Source organism: Aethalodelphis obliquidens, unplaced genomic scaffold (genome assembly GCF_003676395.1).
Source record: "Aethalodelphis obliquidens isolate GAN/ISIS:26980383/991018 unplaced genomic scaffold, ASM367639v1 scaffold22, whole genome shotgun sequence".
NCBI lineage: Eukaryota > Metazoa > Chordata > Mammalia > Artiodactyla > Delphinidae > Aethalodelphis > Aethalodelphis obliquidens.
Window position 1 is genome coordinate 23,590,600 of NW_020837966.1, and position 19,537 is coordinate 23,610,136.

Below are 19,537 nucleotides of genomic sequence, written 5' to 3' on the forward strand. Positions count from 1 at the left end.
AAACAATCTTGCTGTTCAGACTCTTTCAAATATTTCATCCGAAGCAAAAGTGGAAATATACCAGAAAAACAATAGGCTAGAAAGGTACCTGTCTTGTACCATTCCCATTGTAAGTTACACTGTGATTACTTTCATTAAGTATGTGAATAGAATAGATTGATCAGTGTATACAAAACATAAATCATGGAAATAGGTACTTCTGAAGCCTTTGAGTAATATTTTTAAACTTTATTTTACTGAGACATCTGCATTTAGATCAACCAACTGCAATGAAGTATAAATCTATTTTTTAATATTTATTTTCTGGCTGTGTCGGGTCTTTGTTGTGGTGCGTGGGCTTCTCTCTAGTGTGGCGGCGCTCGCAGGCTCAGTAGTTGCTGCACGTGGGCGCTTAGTTCCCGACCGGGATGGAACCCTAGTCCCCTGCATTTCAAGATGGATTCTTAACCACTGGACCACCAAGGAAGTCCCTCTGAAGTGTATATATATTCTTTACTAAACAACAACAATTTGGTTTTCTGTTTATTCTACAGTCTCCTTAACTTGCATTCTTTTTCTTCCTCCCCCCCTCCCACTTTCATGTTTTTGAAAGGCCATTATGGATCAAGGATAGAAGTAAATTCTTTTTTGGTACCCTGGTTTACTTTTCATGTGCTTTGTGGATTACATTGTTATCATTGACCCCATCAATAGGAAGTAAGGCCTCCTCTTCTGCTGTCAAAATTTCACACATCGAAAATGCATTTAATCTAAAACTTTTTTTTCTTCTAATGTAGTTTACTCCCCCTTCAATGTCCTAACCAAATAGTTTTCTGTCTGTATTCACTAAATCCAGTGTATACTGAAAAATGCATCTCTGAATCTCATCCTTGCTCTCACAGCATCTCTCTCTTTTGTACAGTTGCTAGTGGTCTCAATGATTATCTGCACAACAATTGAAATTTGTAATAGATTATGAGTAACTATGGGCATATGTTCTTTGTCATATTTGAGGATGGTGACTATCATTGAAATCACTAGTAGATGCAGACTATCTAGAAAGATAATGTAAGAGCGAATGAGAACACAAATCCCAGAAGCAGACTATTTGGGTCTGAATTGTGGTTCCATCACTTACCAGCTCTGGGAAGAGCAGCGAAGGTCTCTGTGCCTTGATTTCATCACCGTGAAATGGACATGTGATTTATGCCCATGTGACACATAACTTGTGACAAGTTAGAGATCATACGAGCAAGTCTGAGTACATGTCAATCACAATGAAGAGTACCTGACATAAAAGTGCTCAATAATGTTAATTATTTTATATTATTGTTTTTAAATTGATACACTGATGATATTCCTTGGGATTTATGCATTCTCAAATATTATGCTGAATTTGTCGAGTTCATGGATTTTGGATGTGGCTTGCTAGAGTTAAACATAATCTGTTGCCTGCTGGGATCTAATCATAAGAGAGTAGCCTTGATCTCATTCATAAAAGAAGCTAGGTTTAAGTCAGTTGGTGACTGTTCTTATTAGAGTAGTTATTCTATATGATTCTGAGCTTATCTTTGGTCTAAGAGGATAAAACATTGGTATTTGTTTAACACCAACACAGTATCATGTTACAATTCAAATTTAAAAGATACCGATTGATTATAATTATTCTTTGAAACTTAATATATTTAGTTTCTTTTACACCACTCATGTTATTTATCAGACAAAATTTGACACCCTTTGTGTAAGTGGGAAAAACAACTCCATTTTTGTGAATGGAGAAATGAAAGAATTCATATCAGAGGCATTCTCCTTCTTTGTTCAAACAGTATGAGCAGTCGTTTGTTTCCTGCATGTGTTGTTAACTGGACACCTTTTTGTTAGTGTTTTTTGTAATTGGGAGTAAAGGATATGCCAATACACTGTACGTTATTGAAGACAGTCCCATGCATATCCAACTGTGAACTGTTGATAAGTCGTGATATTGGCAGAAAGAAGGAGGTATGACTGCACAGGTATAATTTATACATCTATTTCTGTGTTTTCTCCTGCCATCTGTACAGTAGCAGGGAAGCTGAACCACATGCCTCAATTTATTTAACGGCAATGTTTATGTTTAACTCCCACACTGTTCCCAGGATGCAATAAAAGTATATTAATGATTACAAGGAAAATATTAATAAGGAAACAAATCAGAGAGCTCATGGGTTCAGCCAAAACGAACTTCCTTGTCCATGCCTGCCCATGTAAATACAGATCTGATTCAGGCTGAATTTTCATTACCTTATTTCTCCATTGCAAGGCTGCATGAATACTAATGAAAGAAAGAGGTGTCAAGATAGGTAAACATGCAGAATCTAATACTGAGAGGTTTTCAGTTCCACGTGGAATCATAACATTTCCCGTCAACACAGTGGTTGGATATTAATAATAAGTACGTAAATGATTTACTCTTGAAAATAGCTATTATTCAAAGGTGAGGAGCATTTATTTAATTATTTTTGCTGAGTGAGTGATTTGGAGAAATGCTGATTTCATTCTTTATGTGATCCTTGGGAACGAGGCATCCTGGTTAAAATAAAAACAATACAAATAAACAGCGCAACTATGTGGGTTATTGAAAGTTATTTGTTTGCTTGCATGCCGATTTACAAATCTGAGCAAAATGAAAAAAGCTGAGGGTTCAGATCCATTAGAACAGAGCCTCATTTTGCAAATAGGCCATGATTTATAATATATAGTGATATGGTGTTGGATATAGATTCTCTGAAATGAAATTAAGTCTCTTCGGGCTCATTCTCATTACTGAATTTTATGGAAGGAAGTGAATTCTCTAGTTGGACTGTTAAGGCCTGTATTCTAAGGAAATAAATGAATATTTAATGAGTTCCAACCCTGTGTGAGGCCTCGTGTTAGGCACTCCAGAAAATAAAAAGTAAAAGACATGGTGCTGATGCTCAAGGTACTGAAACAATTAAAGGTATAAACCTGTAACACATAGTCTTAGAAACAATGGGATCTTTGAAGTTGGGCTTGTATTTGAATCCTGGATCCCTTAACATCTCAGTGAATTAAGCAATTTATTGAAACACTTTGAGTTTAACTTTCCTGTCTATATAATAGGAATATGAAACCTAACTTGCAGGATTGATATGAATATAAACAATTATTTGCATGATGCCATAAGCCAAAAAATGTACTTGCATTTTGCACATCACCTGTCAGTTTCTCCAGATCTGTAGGTTCATTATATTACAGGTGAGCTTTTGAAAATTTGAGTAAACAGTAAACTGCTGTGATCAAAGACCTAAAAATGCAATGACTCCAACAGGATAAAAGTTTATTTCTCTAAAGTGGTGGGTAGTATCTGGCAGGTAAGCAGACTGTGTCCCCAAAAGTCATCCAGGGACAGGTGGGTCTGCTGTAGTTCTCATTGTACCTAGTTTCAGCCACTTTGAATGAGAAGGATAAACAAGTTCAGGCCAAGCATTATAATGAAAAAAACCTAGAAGTTGGCTCCGTCAATTCTGTAACATTCTGTTGGTGAGGATTTACTCACATTGCTACATTTAGATAGAAGAGGGTCTGTAAAGTGTAATCACTAGCTTCATGACCATATGCCCAGCAATGAGGAAAAAATAGATTTGGAAGAGCCTTAGTTTGCTACATTTGTCCACTGTTTCACAGTAATAATAGAGCTGAATTGTGACGTTTTATTTCTGCTTGTAGTTAACTCCCAAATTTATCTGTCTAGGCTAAAACCCTCTTCTGAGCTCCATACTGATAATTCCCTCTGCCTTGCTTAAAATCTCCTCTTGTAGGTTTTAAAGGCACATTTAATAGGCACATGTCTTATCTCTTAATCTTCTTTATAAACCTGATTGTTTTTTGTTGGTTTGCTACAGCAGTGGAATATTCAGTTAGGCAAACCAGACAGATCAGTCTCCATTACCTCATATCCCATAGCCAACTGAACACCAAGCCCTGGAGTTTTTACCTTCTAAATATGAAATAAACCTTCCCACATCCCTCTCTTACTACTGTTTCCACTCGTGGTACCCTCATCTCTTACCAGATTTAAGGTGCTAGTTTCCTAAATAGTTTACTCAGGTCCATCTTTGCACCCTATCGGTGTATTCTCTACACCCCAGCCAGACATGATGTGAGTTTTCTTTTCTTCTCTTTTTCTTTTCTTTTCCACTCTGAAAATATGCCATTAGACCTGTACTTAAAATTCCGCAATGGCTTCCTAATGCCCTTAGTTTAAGACCAAAACAGGAGTCTTCAATGTCTTCCATAAAGCACTCCACATACTGGCTCCTGCCTACATACACAGACTCATTTCATATCTTACATCCCTTGCTCTTTCACTTCTCCTTTACTAATGTCTTGTCTATTCCCCCTAAGTCCCATGCCATCTCCTGTTACAGGAGATGGCATGTTTTTTTTTTCCTGTTTTCATATGTCATTTTCTGTGCAGTTGTTCTTTCCTCCCATTTTCAACCAATTCACTTCTCTTTATCAAGTAGATTTCAGCTCAATACTTAATTCCTAAGGGAAACTTTCACTGACCTTTTTGATATTGTCAAATTTCCTTCTTATGTAGACTCAAGGTACCAAGAACATGTCATTCTAATAACACAATAGAAATACTATATTTATTTACCTGGTTATTGTTTAATTATCTTTTATCTGTACTTTGTGTATGTGCAACAACATTTCCCCCCTCACTCTGATATTCTAAGACCTAATATAAGTATGTGGTCCATAATTATCATCCTATAGGTATTTTAGAATTATTATTAAAATACATCTTCTTTCAAAATCAAAACACCTTATTTGTTTTAAATGAGTAGTAAAAATAATGAATATCATGAAAATTCAGAGGATTAAGAAATAATATCAAATGGGTAAAGATTGGCTTCATCAAAAATGCAGTTTTTAAGGTACGTAATAAATGAAAAAAATTTCCTAAAACGAGAGAAGAATATATAGAGATTTCAGATAACAGGAAGGGCTAGAGCCAGTGTGGAAAGGTAGTAAATTATTGGTGTGCACGGTGATGGTGTCTGGACCAGATGATCAGAAGAGAGAATTTTTGTGGGAGAATTATGACTGTGAAGATTTGGATCAGAATCCAAAATATCATTTAAGTCAAGCTAATAAGTTGGAGAACTTAATTCACTTGAAGACCCAATGAAGAATTTGTTGGGACATATAGAGAGAGGAGAAAGAATGTGGGATGAAAAGATCTTTGGACTGTTTACTGTGGCATTTGGTACCAGTGGAAACAGAACAGACAGCTGAGAGGACTTGTTAAAACGATTTCATTTTCAGAATGGGATCAAATTGAAGTTGTCTACAGTACAACTAAAATATGGAAGTAGAGCCCAAGAAAGTGGTCAGACATAGATTATGAGTTATCTTTGTGGAAGATTGAAACCCAAGAAATATAAGACACCTTCAAAGAAGAAAATAGAGAATGAAAGAAGTAGAATACATAGACTGAACAGTTGAAACACCTGTGTCAAGGATGTCAGAGAAAGCACAAGATATAACAAACTTATATAACAGGTGTATTTTGGAGATGTGCCTCTCAAATCCTTCTTAAAAGAAGGATTGTGGGGAAGTAGTCAGCAGACACGTTCTTTAAGATGTCAGCTTCTTCAAGATCTACCTCAGTATCAGAAAGCTTGGTCTACCCAAGGTCACACCATTCCAAATACAGCCCAAACACAGTGACTGAGCAAGGCAGGCATATAAATATCTGCCAGCTTGACCAGACAGGGGACAATTCTAACAGATAATACTCCTTCCAGAGCTCCCTGTACCCACATCTGGTGGGACAAGGCTATGTCAGTCAGGCCTGCATTGTAATTTGATTTCTTCTGCTCAATCCTGCTTCTTCCTCCTTCCCTTCCCAGCTTTTAGTTTAAAAAAATATAATAATAAATAATAAAATCTTGCACCCCAAACTCCATCTCAGCATGTGTTTCCTAAGAACCCATCTGTAATGAGAGTTGAGAGAAAGAGGTTGTGTGGCCTCAAGAAAGTATTTCATAATAATCATGTAGCTAGAAACAGAACTTTACAATTCTCAGATGACATTTACATGTGTCCTTCTAGATACCTGGTTCAGCTTTGTAAAATTGCCAAGTCACTTGAGGAAACTGAGGCTCAGGAAGATAGTTTCTTGCCTGAAGTTATCCAGCTAATTGGAAATATGAATCTGGAGTTCAAAAAGGGAATAATAGTTTGGGAGCCTTCCAGTTAAACTTCCTGAAAGTTATACTGCTAGGAAGTGGCAGAAATAGGGCCACAGGCTAAACCTTCTGTCTCTAAGAAAGGGCTCTTTTCATTGTACCTTAGTGCCAGCCTCAGCTATGTCGGATGCTGGAATGGTTAGAGAATGACAACTGGTATAACTGATATATTTCAGAAACTTCCTAGAGAATGACTGAATGTTAAAATGAAAGGTTGTGTGGGAACTGATATGCTCCGAGATTCCTGCAATGTGCCAACAGTGAGAGTCATTTCTGTGTCAATAGATAGTCCATTATATGGCATAGAGGCAATAAGATCCAGGAGATACATTTTTTTCAGTAATTATTTTCTCTCTATAACTTTGGCTATTTAAGTGTAATAGGTAAACATTCAAATAAAGTTTTTGTTCAGTCAAAATACATGAAAGAAAGAGTGGTGATGGTTAACTCCCAGTAGATGTGACAACAAGGTCTTCTAGTGTCTAAGGTGTCCTAGACAAAGTTCAGGAGAACTTGATAATTTCTAAATAAGTTCCATGACCACCTCAAAACATCTGAGCAGTAGATTTCACAATGTTTACCGGTGGGCTTTAAAGAATCAGCCCAAAGTAAATCAAGATAATTAAAGAACGTTATACAATTGAAAAAAAGGCATCGAAAAAAATTGTTTCTCAAATTGAAGGTGGTTTTTAATCAAAGTCTCTCTGCGGCTCTATCTGTCTCTCATATATATATTTACATATATATGTATATATATATGTATATATATACATATATATATACATATATATATATGAGAAGTTGAAACACCTGTGTGTTTCAGTATTTTTGCTGCAGGAAAGAGATTTATTTTATCACTTAAAATTCTTTCTACTATAAATAATGACAACAACAAAAAAGTACACACTCAGATTATCTTAAAGAATAAGGAAAGTTAGGACTTCTCTGGTGGCACAGTTGTTAAGAATCCACCTGCCAATGCAGGGGACATGTGTTTGAGCCCTGGTCTGGGAAGATCCCACATGCCACAGAGCAGCTAATCCTGTGCACCACAACTACTGAGGCTGCGTGCCACAACTACTAAAGCCCGGGTGCCTAGAGCCCATGCTCCACAACAAAAGAAGCCACCGCAATGAGAAGCCCACACACCACAACAAAGAGTAGCCCCCGCTTGCCACAACTAGAGAAAGCCCACCGACAGCAACGAAGACCCACCACAGCCAAAAATAAATAGATAAATAAAGAAAGAATAAGGAAAGTTATATTACATTACAGGAAATTGAAAAGTAGGGAAAGCCTCAGTGGCTAATGATACTTTCTTTGTGAATACTCTGCCATGGTTACTCTTGGCTGCATCCTGAGGCTAGTGTCTTTTGGTCACTTCCTTTTTAATTTATTTTTTTACATCTGGAAGCATTGATCTTGGTTTTTCACTCGTTTAAAGATTGACCATTTATATCATTTATCATAATTCACCCTGCTGGTCTCAGTAACCACCCTTGAACATTATTTATCTTGGTTTGATTCACATTTGCTCAGCAGTTGCCTTCTGACATGGCTCTTCCTCATTCACTTCTCATTTATTAAGCATCAGATATATGAAATTGCTTGGTTTAGTTCTTTCCAATTCATTTCAACAGTGTTTGCCTCAAATCATACTTCTTCACTAAGGCATCTTTGTCCTATAGTATCCTCTTCCTCTCACTTCTGTACTTTAGCAATGATCATATAATGAGATTCAATTTCTCTTATCTCCCATGCATTCAGAGGTCACCTGACATTATTTGCTTCCATCCTCTTTGGGTCCATTCAGAGATTATTTATCTTTATTATTTTTCTCTCACTGAGAAATTATAGTGTTAATGCCACATGCTAGCCTTTTCTATAGAACACTATTTCTGATCAAGAAATTAGGCATTTATTCATGAACACTGTTGAGACTTCTCAGCTTCAGTTGAGCCAGAGATGCATTTTCATCACATCAGACAAATTCTACAAAAAATACTTTAATGTTAAAAAATGGAAATGAAATGAAGTGACCAGAACATCCTTGGAGTAGACTACTTAAACTATATTATTAAAATATGTTTTCTGGGTAATTCTCTATATAGGATTGCAGCAGTATTTCAGAATCTGCTTCTTAATCCTCTACCTCCAAAAAGAAAACAAAGTTGAATATCTTATGAGGTTCTACAAATTGTTTATACCTCAGTGATGGCTTTTGCCTTCAGTTTAAAATATCCACAAGTACAAGGTGTAGATTTGCCCTCGACACAAGCATTGAAATGTGCCTTCCCGCAAGATATCCTACAACATGTTCTCTCCAATTTCACATGAAGTTTAAAGCTGAAAAGTGTATAGGCAGAATGAGTGATATCTTTATTATTACAAGATGGAAAAATTATATTCATTTAACAATGAATGTACTTAGTCCTTTTTCAGTTTTTACCAAAACCAGTCACACATCTAGTTCATCACTGCATTCAGAGAGTAATGTTTCAGATTCTGTTTCATACCATTTCAAAGGGTTTATGTACTTCTGACAAAAATAAAAAACAACAAACATATTTGCTCAAATCTTTTTCTCTCCTGGAGTTTTACTCGAAATTCAGTTACATATTTAAATAATCTGTGTAACTAAATGTTATCCAATAGTAATTTCCAATTAGAATTTAGAATGTTGCAGGAGAATCTACCAAGCAACCTAGGTTTTCTGAAATAGATACATACACACATATCAACTCTAAGACTAGGTTTTCAGATTAAGTGAACTATTTGGTTTTAGATATAAGAATGTTGGCAGTTCTATTTCAGACTGTTTTTGATGCCATCGAGACCCCTCTCCCTTAGTAATATAATGACATGTTATGATGCTTACCTGGCTAGATATGCAAATAGTGGTCATTACTGACTGTAGATCATTTCTTCTAGCCCTCATCAGAGTCTTTAGACAACTGGCATAGCACTGAGGTGATAAAACCTTTCCTGGTTCACAGAATCTTAGATAATTCCCTGATGTCATAAAACATGAGAGCGCATCATGAGCACAGAATGTATTGCTTTCATAGAGTGATACAAAGGATATAAAAGAAATATTTGAATATTGCAATTGCAAAATATCTTGGATAGTTTCCTCCCAGTTTTGTTTCTCTTGTTTCTCCATCACATTTGTCCCACTGTGTCTTTTAACAACAAAAAAAAAAGGGTGGGGGGTGGAGACAATAGGAATATTTCTGGTACTTCTAGGGCAATGTATCATTTTTTAACAATTCATAGTCTACTGCACTGCCAATTAAGTGATATTGTCTAGATTCCAGCGTGCCCTCTATTTTAAGGGGACAAATCAAGTAGTCCAGATTCAAAATTATCGTTCACACTGTATTCTCCATGCTCCCTGGGGAAGGGGGCTATGTTCCCATAGAATACAATATGAACGTGGCTTCTAGAGTTGTTTCATTTAGTGGTGCTGATTTTAAGGTCTAGGTGCATTCTCACATTGTCTGACATTCATAAATACCTGGTTAATTGTGTGTCACATAGTAACAAGCCTATTCCTCATCAAGGTGGAAATAAAATGTGGACTACTGGAGAAAGAACTTTTAAGCAGTAGAATCCCTAAATCCAGACCCAGTGGAGTCAGAGATTGGTGGCAAAAAGAAAACTAAGGACACTTCAGTGAAAGTTTACCCATAGAGTTAAATTTGTTGAATTTTTAAAAAGTGCCTGTAATTTTCAGATTATGTCTTTACTTAACAAATTTTATCTTTTTACGTGCAGTAGACCCTGTCTTAGTCAGTTTGGGCTTAGTTCAGCCTGCTATAACAGAGTAACATAGAGTAGGTGACTTATGAACAACAGACATTTATTTCTCACAGTCCTCTGGTCTGGAAAGTCCAAGGTCAAGCTGCAAGCAAATTTAACTACCAATGAAGGCCTGCTTCCTCATTCATAGAGGTGTGTGCTCGTGCTGTGCCCTCACATGGGGGAAGGGGGAAGGTGTTCCCCAGGGTTTCTTTTATAAGGACATTACTCTCATTCACGAAGGCTCCACCTGCCAAAGACCCAACCTCCAAATACCATCACATAGATAGTAAGTTTAAACATATGACTACATTCAGTCTACAGAAGACCCATTTTAAAATATTTTGTTAGCTTATGAAATACAGTTTTGGAAACTGCTGTGGTAAGAAATTAAGGTTTTTTTAAAAAATGATTATCATCCCTCATGTAAATACCAACCCACTCAATATCATATTGATTCCTATTTTGACCATGGAGAAGAGACCAGCGAGGAGAGATTTCACATAGTCTAGTGGTCGCTATAGTTCATTATAATTCTCTTTTCCCATTAGACCCTCACATGGTTGCTACTAGACTTTTAACGACAGTATCAATGGTCATTAGTGATGATGATTTAATGTATTTCATTCAAATATCTCAAAGCACATTATAGCCATAGTAACTACTGCAGATGCTAAGTCAGTTGTATTGGCTTCATAAAATAATGTTTTGTGGATGTGAATGCCCATTAGTCTAATCCTGAAATTCATATATATATATAATTTTTTCCTTGTTTTTTATTGAGTGACACATGAAGTGAAGAAAATATAATCATAATGTTATGTTCAGTGTTATGTTACTAATGCTCATTTATGTGTCTTATTGTTTTATATGTGTACATCTTGGTGTCTTAGCAAGATTTTGAGTTCCTCAAAGGTGGAATTGTTTATTTTTCTTTGGTATCAACTAAAAAATCCATTTCAGGGCTAGTGCATAAATGTGGTCAGGAAACACTTTTTGTATTTTGTTTAATAATAAGGTTAACTTTGAGAGCTACTTATATTTTCAAAAGATGGGGAAGCTTTAACCTATATATAGACAAATAAAAATAAAGGTTTGGTAAGTGTGCATTTCTATCCCAAAGACTGAAATAGATTGGAAGAAGGTCATAAATAGAGAAATCAGTTTTAGGAGTATAATTTTATACTTGTCTGTGGTGTGTTGAGCATATATATATTACAGTTTTATGTCTAAATTTTAAATTAACAAACTGTACTATTCTTATTAATGCATTTCAACATTGGGTCAATAATGTTATAATAATTTTATAGTTTAATAAATAAAAGCAAGCCCTACTTTCACAGTATGTAATAACTAGCACAGTATCTAAAAACTGAGGTTTGTAGTATTTCCAGCTGTAATATGACTAAGAAAATGTATTTTTTACTGTCTTATTTTTCAAATTCTTTCATACAAGTCAGCCTATCCACAGAATGACATTTAATTTTTTTTCATATTATGAGACTCTTACTCTTTAACTACTACAGAATTTTCTCTTAAACCATCTGGAAATGTTAAAATCCAAGCTCTGGAAAGAAGTCAGTGATAGTGATGATATTTTTCTATAAATTTATTTCTTCAATGCATTTCTTTCTTTGCTCTATCCTTTAAATTACTTTAAGAATTTTTTAAAGCATTCCTTATATTAAATTTTATATCTGATTTTCAAAAGACAAGATGTATTTCCATAAGCGTATTGATGCTATTCCTCTGAATGACTTCCTCACATTTGGGAATAATTACTAAAATAATCCCAATGGCTGTTTTATATAGTCTATGGGCTTATATAGTTATGTGGTGTATATTTTATCAATTATATCTATATAGGTACAAAATGTGTTGTTAACACACAAAAGTCCATTAGTTCTATGGTGAGTAAATCTAAAGCCCTATAGTAAATAGCCATATGGTGAGTCTGTAAGTATCATGAAAGTCATTATCTTTTCTTTCTTTTTATAAGTTTTCTAAAGTCATCTTCTCTGAGAACAGAAAACCAGTTATCTCAACCAATTTTTGTCTTCAATATTTATGAGATGAGTTTTTCCCCCTTCCTTCAAGATCTCCCAAATTTGTCACTGACCCCAGTCTGCTGGGAAGTAATACTTAATGCCTCAGAGTTTCCTGAGGGGCCCTTTAAGCATTCTTTCCACACATGAAGTACAGCCCAGGTTTCTTAATGGTGAACTTATCACACCAGATTAGTTGAGTTTTATATTAAAATGTGACATTTCTGGTTGTGTTCACTTGTTACAAATTCAGTTTGTCCAATTATATCCTGGTAAGAGAATGTGTATTCTTGAGTGTCAGAAGTCACTGCATTGCCATAAAAATTAAAGAGACCAAATGAAGGCACCTTGTATAAATCTTAGCCAACATACTGAGGAATCTTATGGACAGAGACAATTAATATCTGCCATTTTATGCAGATAAGCCCTCTCAATGCTTATTTACTTTTTATCTGCAAAGAAACTGTACTTTCAAAAAAGCAGAAGTTATGGAAACCTTTTTAATTTACATCTCTAGCACCTTTATCACTCCTATATCAGCATTTTTCATTCTATGATTTATTAAATCCTGAAAACATATAACCTTTTACTAATAAAACACATTTTTCCATAGACTTTTATGTGTGTTATTTTTCTTTTCTATTGTGAATTATATTTTGTAAAAAAATTACTGTTGACTTTACTTACAAATTTTGGTTCACTGATAATTTGAAATATTTCTTAACATGACAGTTGTCAATTTACTTCTTAAAGCATAAATATTATATCTGTTTCTTCTTATTGAACTAGAATGTGGTAGTCAATTTTAGCTAGCTATTAAGCCTGTTGTCTAAGTAGGTTTGCTTCCCTGGGTGGTAAGTTATTCATCTTATTGTAATACTTTATAATTTTTTTTTAACACTTCCAGCTTGAGCAGGTGTGGGAAACTATTGTCATACTTTACATTAAGGAAATCCATTGGGGAAAACTTGAATGTATAAAATAAGAAGATCCATTAGAGAAAATTGGAAATAAGCTATAATTTTATTAGTAGGAAAAATGAATTTCTCTGTAAATAAAACAGTATATAATGGAATTTCTTGGTTGATTTGTTATTTACAAGTCATAAATTCAGTGGAAGAGATATCAGGCAATAGAGAAACTGCAAGCTAGAATGACAGATCCTCTGTCATCTAAAATCTCCAAAAGTCATAATATATAAAAATAAACTATGAATTAAATTTTAGAAATTACAATATTTTAAAGAACATTATCCTGTTTAGCAAGCTCTCCTTTGTAATTCTTTCTGTAAAATAAGTGAAATTGTAGTGACTCCAAATAATTATTTTTCCTTGGAAAAGTTATTTCTTTAGTTTTAGGAAATAATTTTAGTATTTAGGTTTTTTTTTTTTAATTTTTAATACTGGTTTATTAAATTTGTGGGGCAGCCTTAAATTAGAACTAGACCTGCTTTGCTTTGTGACTGCCTAGAGGGGTGGGATAGGGAGGTTGGGAGGGAGACGCAAGAGGGAGGGGATATGGGGATATATGTATACCTGTAGGTGATTCACTTTGTTATACAGCAGCAACTAACACAACAATGTAAGGCAATTATACTTCAATAAAGATGTTAAAAAAAAAGTCTTATGAAATGTTTCTTTCAGATCAATGTGGGCTGACTTATTTTAACTTTTGTAGATGGAGTCAGGATACATAGAATTTTTACTTTTTAGAAGAGGCCTTAGAGATCATTTACCTGATGATCTTTTGACAGTTGCAGTCCCTGTGGACCACAGAGTTTAAATGCCTTCAGTCACACAATCAATAGCAATCGTCTGGCTCTCTGACTGTTTTTAAGCACTGATTTGTTACCAAAGTGTTAGCCAAAAGGGTAGCCTTTTAAAATTATATATAAAAATTAAAGTTAATGATAATAGAAAATTAAGGAGAAGGATGAGGAGTTTGTATAAATATACAAATATCTAATTGAGCCGAATTTCTTATATATGTATTTAAGTTATGTTTATGTGTACATCAAGAATAGATCCCATAGATTATTATTTAAATCATTATTTCCAAACTCCTCTTCCATCCATTATATGTATCACCTACTGTCTTCTTAGTAATACAGTGGCTGTTCTACATGACTTTTACTTACCCTCATGCTTCCTAATTCTCAATTTATATCTTATTAACAGATATTCTGGCCAGAATTGGGTTTGACCAGAGGGTCATTAACCTTTTCAAAAATAGTTTATCAATAACCTATCACGTACCATACACTGTATGAGGATACATTGATGAATAAGGTAGATTGGATTCCTTCCCTCACAGAGCATATTATCTAGAGTAAGGCAAGGGTGCTCCATGAACTTATGCCAGTGCTTGAATTGCCTAACTGCTTAACTGATTACCCCCAAAATATAGCAGCCTAAAACAACAAATATTCATTATCTCTCAGTTTCTGTAGAAATCTAGGCATAGATTAGCTGGGTCTCCTGTCTCATACTCTCTCTTAGGCTGCAATCAAAATGTCAGCCAGGATTGTAGTCTCATCTGAAGGCTCAACTAGGGGAGATCTGCTTCTCATCTCATTCTCATGGTTTTAAGCAAGATTCAGCTCCTTGTGGGTTTTTGGACTAAGAACATCAGTTCATCACTGGCTGTGGGATAGAGGCTACCATCAGTTTCTTGCCAGATGGACGTTTCTGTAGGGAACACCATAGCATGATATCTGGCTTCCATCATAGTAGCAAGCAAGAGAAGAAGAAGAAGAAAATCAAAATGGAAACCAGAGTCTATATGTTACCTAATCTTGAAAGTCACAGCCTATCCCTTTTGACATATTCTGATCATAAGAAGAAAATCAGAGCATCTCGCCCACACTTAGGAAGATTACAGAAGGGCATTAAAAGCACAAATTAGGTATTATTGGAAGTTACCTTAGAAGCTACTTACCACAGGGTTGTATTTTATAAATATATCAGTATGTGACCAAATGGAAAATTTTAAATAAGAAACAATATTATGTCAAAAATTGTGAAGGGACTCCCTCTTGCGAGAGCACTGGAATCACAACTGGCTGCTGAACAATCATCAACAGGAAGACACTGGAACTCAGCAAAAAAGATAACCCACATCCAAAGACAAAGGAGAAGCCACAATGAGATGTTAGGAGGGGCGTGATCAGAATAAAATCAAACCCCATAACTGCTGGATGGGTGACTCACAAACTAGAGAACACTTATACCACAGAAGTCCACCCACTGGAGTGAAGGTCCTGAGCCCCTTGTCAGGCTTCCCAACCTGGGGATCTGGCAATGGGAGGAGGAATTCCTAGAGAATCAGACTTTGAAGGCTAGTGGGATTTGACTGCAGAACTTCGACAGGACTGGGGGAAACGGAGACTCCAGTCTTGGAGGGCACACACAAAGTAGTGTGCACATCGAGACCCAGGGGAAGGAGCAGTGACCCCATAGGAGACTGAACCAGACCTACCAGCTGGTGTTGGAGGGTCTCCTGCAGAGGTGGGGGGTGGCTGTGGCTCACCTTGAGGACAAGAACACTGGCAGCAGAAGTTCTGGGAAGTACTCCTTGGCGTGAGCCCTCCCAGAGTCTGCCATTAGCCCCACCAAACAGCCCAGGTAGGCTCCAGTGTTGGGTCACCTCAGGCCAAACAACCAACAGGGAGGGAACTTGGCTCCACCCATCAACAGTCAAGCAGATTAAACTTTTACTGAGCTCTGCCCACCAGAACAAAAGCCAGCTCTACCCACCACCAGTCCCTCCCATCAGGAATATTCCACAAGCCTTTTAGATAGCCTCATCCACCAGAGGGCAGGCAGCTGAAGCAAGAAGAACTACAACCTGTAGAACAAAAACTACATTCACAGAAAGAGAGATAAGATGAAAAGGCAGAGGGCTATGTACCAGATGAAGGAAAAATATAAAACCCCAGAAAAACAACTAACTGAAGTGGAGATAGGCAACCTTCCAGAAAAATAATTCAGAATAATGATAGTGAAGATGATCCAGGACATCAGAAAAAGAATGGAGGCAAAGATCAAGAAGATGCAAGAAATGTTTAACAAAGACCTAGAAGAATTAAAGAACAAACAAACAGAGATGAACCATACAATAATCAAAATGAAAAATACACTAGAAGGAGTCAATAGCAGAATAACTGAGGCAGAAGAATGGCTAAGTGACCTGGATGACAGAATGGTGGAATTCACTGCTGCAGAACAAAATAAAGAAAAAGAATGAAAAGAAATATAGACAGCCTAAGAGACCTCTGGGACAACATTAAATGCAACAACATGTGCATCATAGGGGTCCCAGAAGGAGAAGAGAGAAAGAAAGCACCTGAGAAAATATTTGAAGAGATTATAGTCGAAAACTTCCCTAACATGGGAAGGGAAATAGCCAACCAAGTCCAGGAAGTGCAGAGAGTCCCAGGCAGGATGAACCCAAGGAGAAACACACTGAGACACATAGTATTCAAACTGACAAAAATTAAAAACAAAGAAAAATTATTGAAAGCAACAAGGGAAACGTAACATGCAAGAGAACTCCCATAAGGTTAACAGCTGATTTCTCAGCAGAAACTCTACAAGCCAGAAGGGAGTGGCATGACATATTTAAAGCGATGAAAGGGAAGAACATACAACAAAGATTACTCTACCTGGCAAGGATCTCATTCAGACTTGATGGAGAAATCAAAAGCTTTACAGACAAGCAAAAGCTAAAAGAATTCAGCACCACCAAACCAGCTCTACAACAAATGCTAAAGGAACTTAGAGTGGGAAACAAAAGGGAAGAAAAGGACCTACAAAAACAAACCCATTACAATAAAGAAAATGGTAATAGGAACCTACATATCAATAATTACCTTAAATGTGAATGGATTAAATGCTCCAACCAAAAGACACAGCCTCACTGAATGGATACAAAAACAGGATCCATATATATGCTATCTACAAGAGACCCACTTCATACCTAGGGACACATACAGACTGAAAGTAAGGGGATGGAAAAAGATACTCCATGCAAATGGAAATCAAAGGAAAGCTGGAGTAGCAATACTCAGATAAAGTAGACTTTAAAATAAAGAATTTTACAAGAGACAAGGAAGGACACTACATAATGATCAAGGGATCAATCCCAAGAAGAAGATATAACAATTATAAATATATATACACCCAACACAGTAGCACCTCAATACATAAGGCAACTGCTAACCGCTATAAAAGAGGAAATCGACATTAACACAAATAGTGGGGGACTTTAACACCTCACTTACACCAATGGACAGATCATCCAAACAGAAACTTAATAAGGAAATACAAGCTTTAAATGACACAATAGGCCAGATAGATTTAATTGATATTTATAGGACATTCCATCCAAAAACAGCAGATTACACTTTCTTCTCAAATGCACATGGAACATTGTCCAGGATAGATCACAACTTGGATTACAAATCAAGCCTCAGTAAATTTAAGAAAATTAAAATCAAACATCTTTTCTGATCACAACACTATGAGATTAGAAATCAGTTACAGGGAAAAAAATATATATAAAAAAAAAAAAAACACATGGTGGTTAAACAATACATTACCAAATAACCAAGAGATCACTGAAGAAATCAAAGAAGAAATCAAAAAATACCTAGAGACAAATGACAATGAAAACACAACAATCCAAAACGTATGGGATGCAGCAAAAGCAGTTCTAGGAGGGAAGTTTGTAGCCATACAAGCCTACCTCAAGAAACAAGAAAAATCTCAAATAAACAATCTAACCTTATACCTAAAGGAACTATAGAAAGAAAAATAAACAAAACCAAAGTTAGCAGGAGGAAAGTACTCATAAAGATCAGAGCAGAAATAAATGAAATAGAAGAAAGAAAACAGTAGCAAAGATCAATAAAACTAAAAGCTGGGTGTTTGAGAAGATAAACAAAATTGATGAACCATTAGCCAGACTCATCAAGAAAAAGATGGAGAGGACTCAAATCAAGAAAATTAGAAGTGAAAAAGGAGAGGTACAACAGACACTGCAGAAATACAAAGCATCCTAAGAGACTACTACAAGCAACTCTATGCCAATAAAATGGAGAACCTGGAAGAAATGGACAAATTCTTAGAAAGGTATAACCTTCCAAGACTGAACCAGGAAGAAATAGAAAATATGAACAGACCAATCACGAGTAATGAAATTGAAACTGTGATTAGAAATCTTCCAAGAAACAAAAGTCCAGGACGAGATGGCTTCACAGGTGAATTCTATGAAACATTTAGAGAAGAGCTAACACTCATCCTTCTCAAACTCTTCCAAAAAATTGCAGAGGAAGGAACACACCCAAACTCATTCTGTGAGGCCACCATCACCATGATACCAAAACCAGACAAGGATACTACAAAAACAGCAAGTTAAAAACCAATATCACTGATGAATTTAGATGCACAAATCCTCAACAAAATACAAGCAAACAGAATCCAGCAACACATTAAAAGGATCATACACTATGATCAAGTGGGATTTATCCCAGGGATGCAAGGATTCTTCAGTGTACACCAATCAATCAATGTGATACACCATATTAACAAATTGAAGAAGAACAACCATATGATCATCTCAATAGATGCAGAAAAATCATTTGACAAAATTCAACATCCATTTATGATAAAAACTCTCCAGAAAGTGGGCATAGAGGGGACCTACCTCAAGATAATAAAGGCCATATATGATAAACCCACAGCAAACATCATTCTCAATGGTGAAAAACTGAAAGCATTTCCTCTAAGATCAGGAGCAAGACAAGGATGTCCACTCTCGCCACTATTATTCACCATTGTTTTGGAAATCCTAGCCACGGCAATCAGAGAAATAAAAGGAATAGAAATGGAAAAGAAGAAGTAAAACTGTCACTGTTTGCAGATGACATGTTATTATACATAGAGAATCCTAAAGATGCCACCAGAAAACTACTAGAGCTAATCAATGAATTTGCAGAATACAAAGTTGCAGGATACAAAATTAATGCACAGGAATTTCTTGCATTTCTATACACTAATGATGAAAAATCTGAAAGAGAAATTAAGGAAACACTCCAACTTACTACTGCAACAAAAAGAATAAAATACCTAGGAATAAAGCTACCTAGGGAGACAAGAGACCTGTATGCAGAAAACTACATGACACTGATGAAAGAAATTAAAGATGATAGAAGCAGATGGAGAGATATACCATGTTCTTGGATGGGAAGAATCTATATTGTGAAAATGACTCTAGTACCCAAAGCAATCTACAGATTCAATGCAATCCCTGTCAAAAAACCAATGGCAGTTTTTACTGAACTAGAACAAAAAAGCTTAAAATTTGTATGGAGGCACAAAACATCCCGAATAGCCAAAGCAATCTTGAGGGGAAAAAAAACGGAGCTGGAGGAATCAGACTCCCTGACTTCAG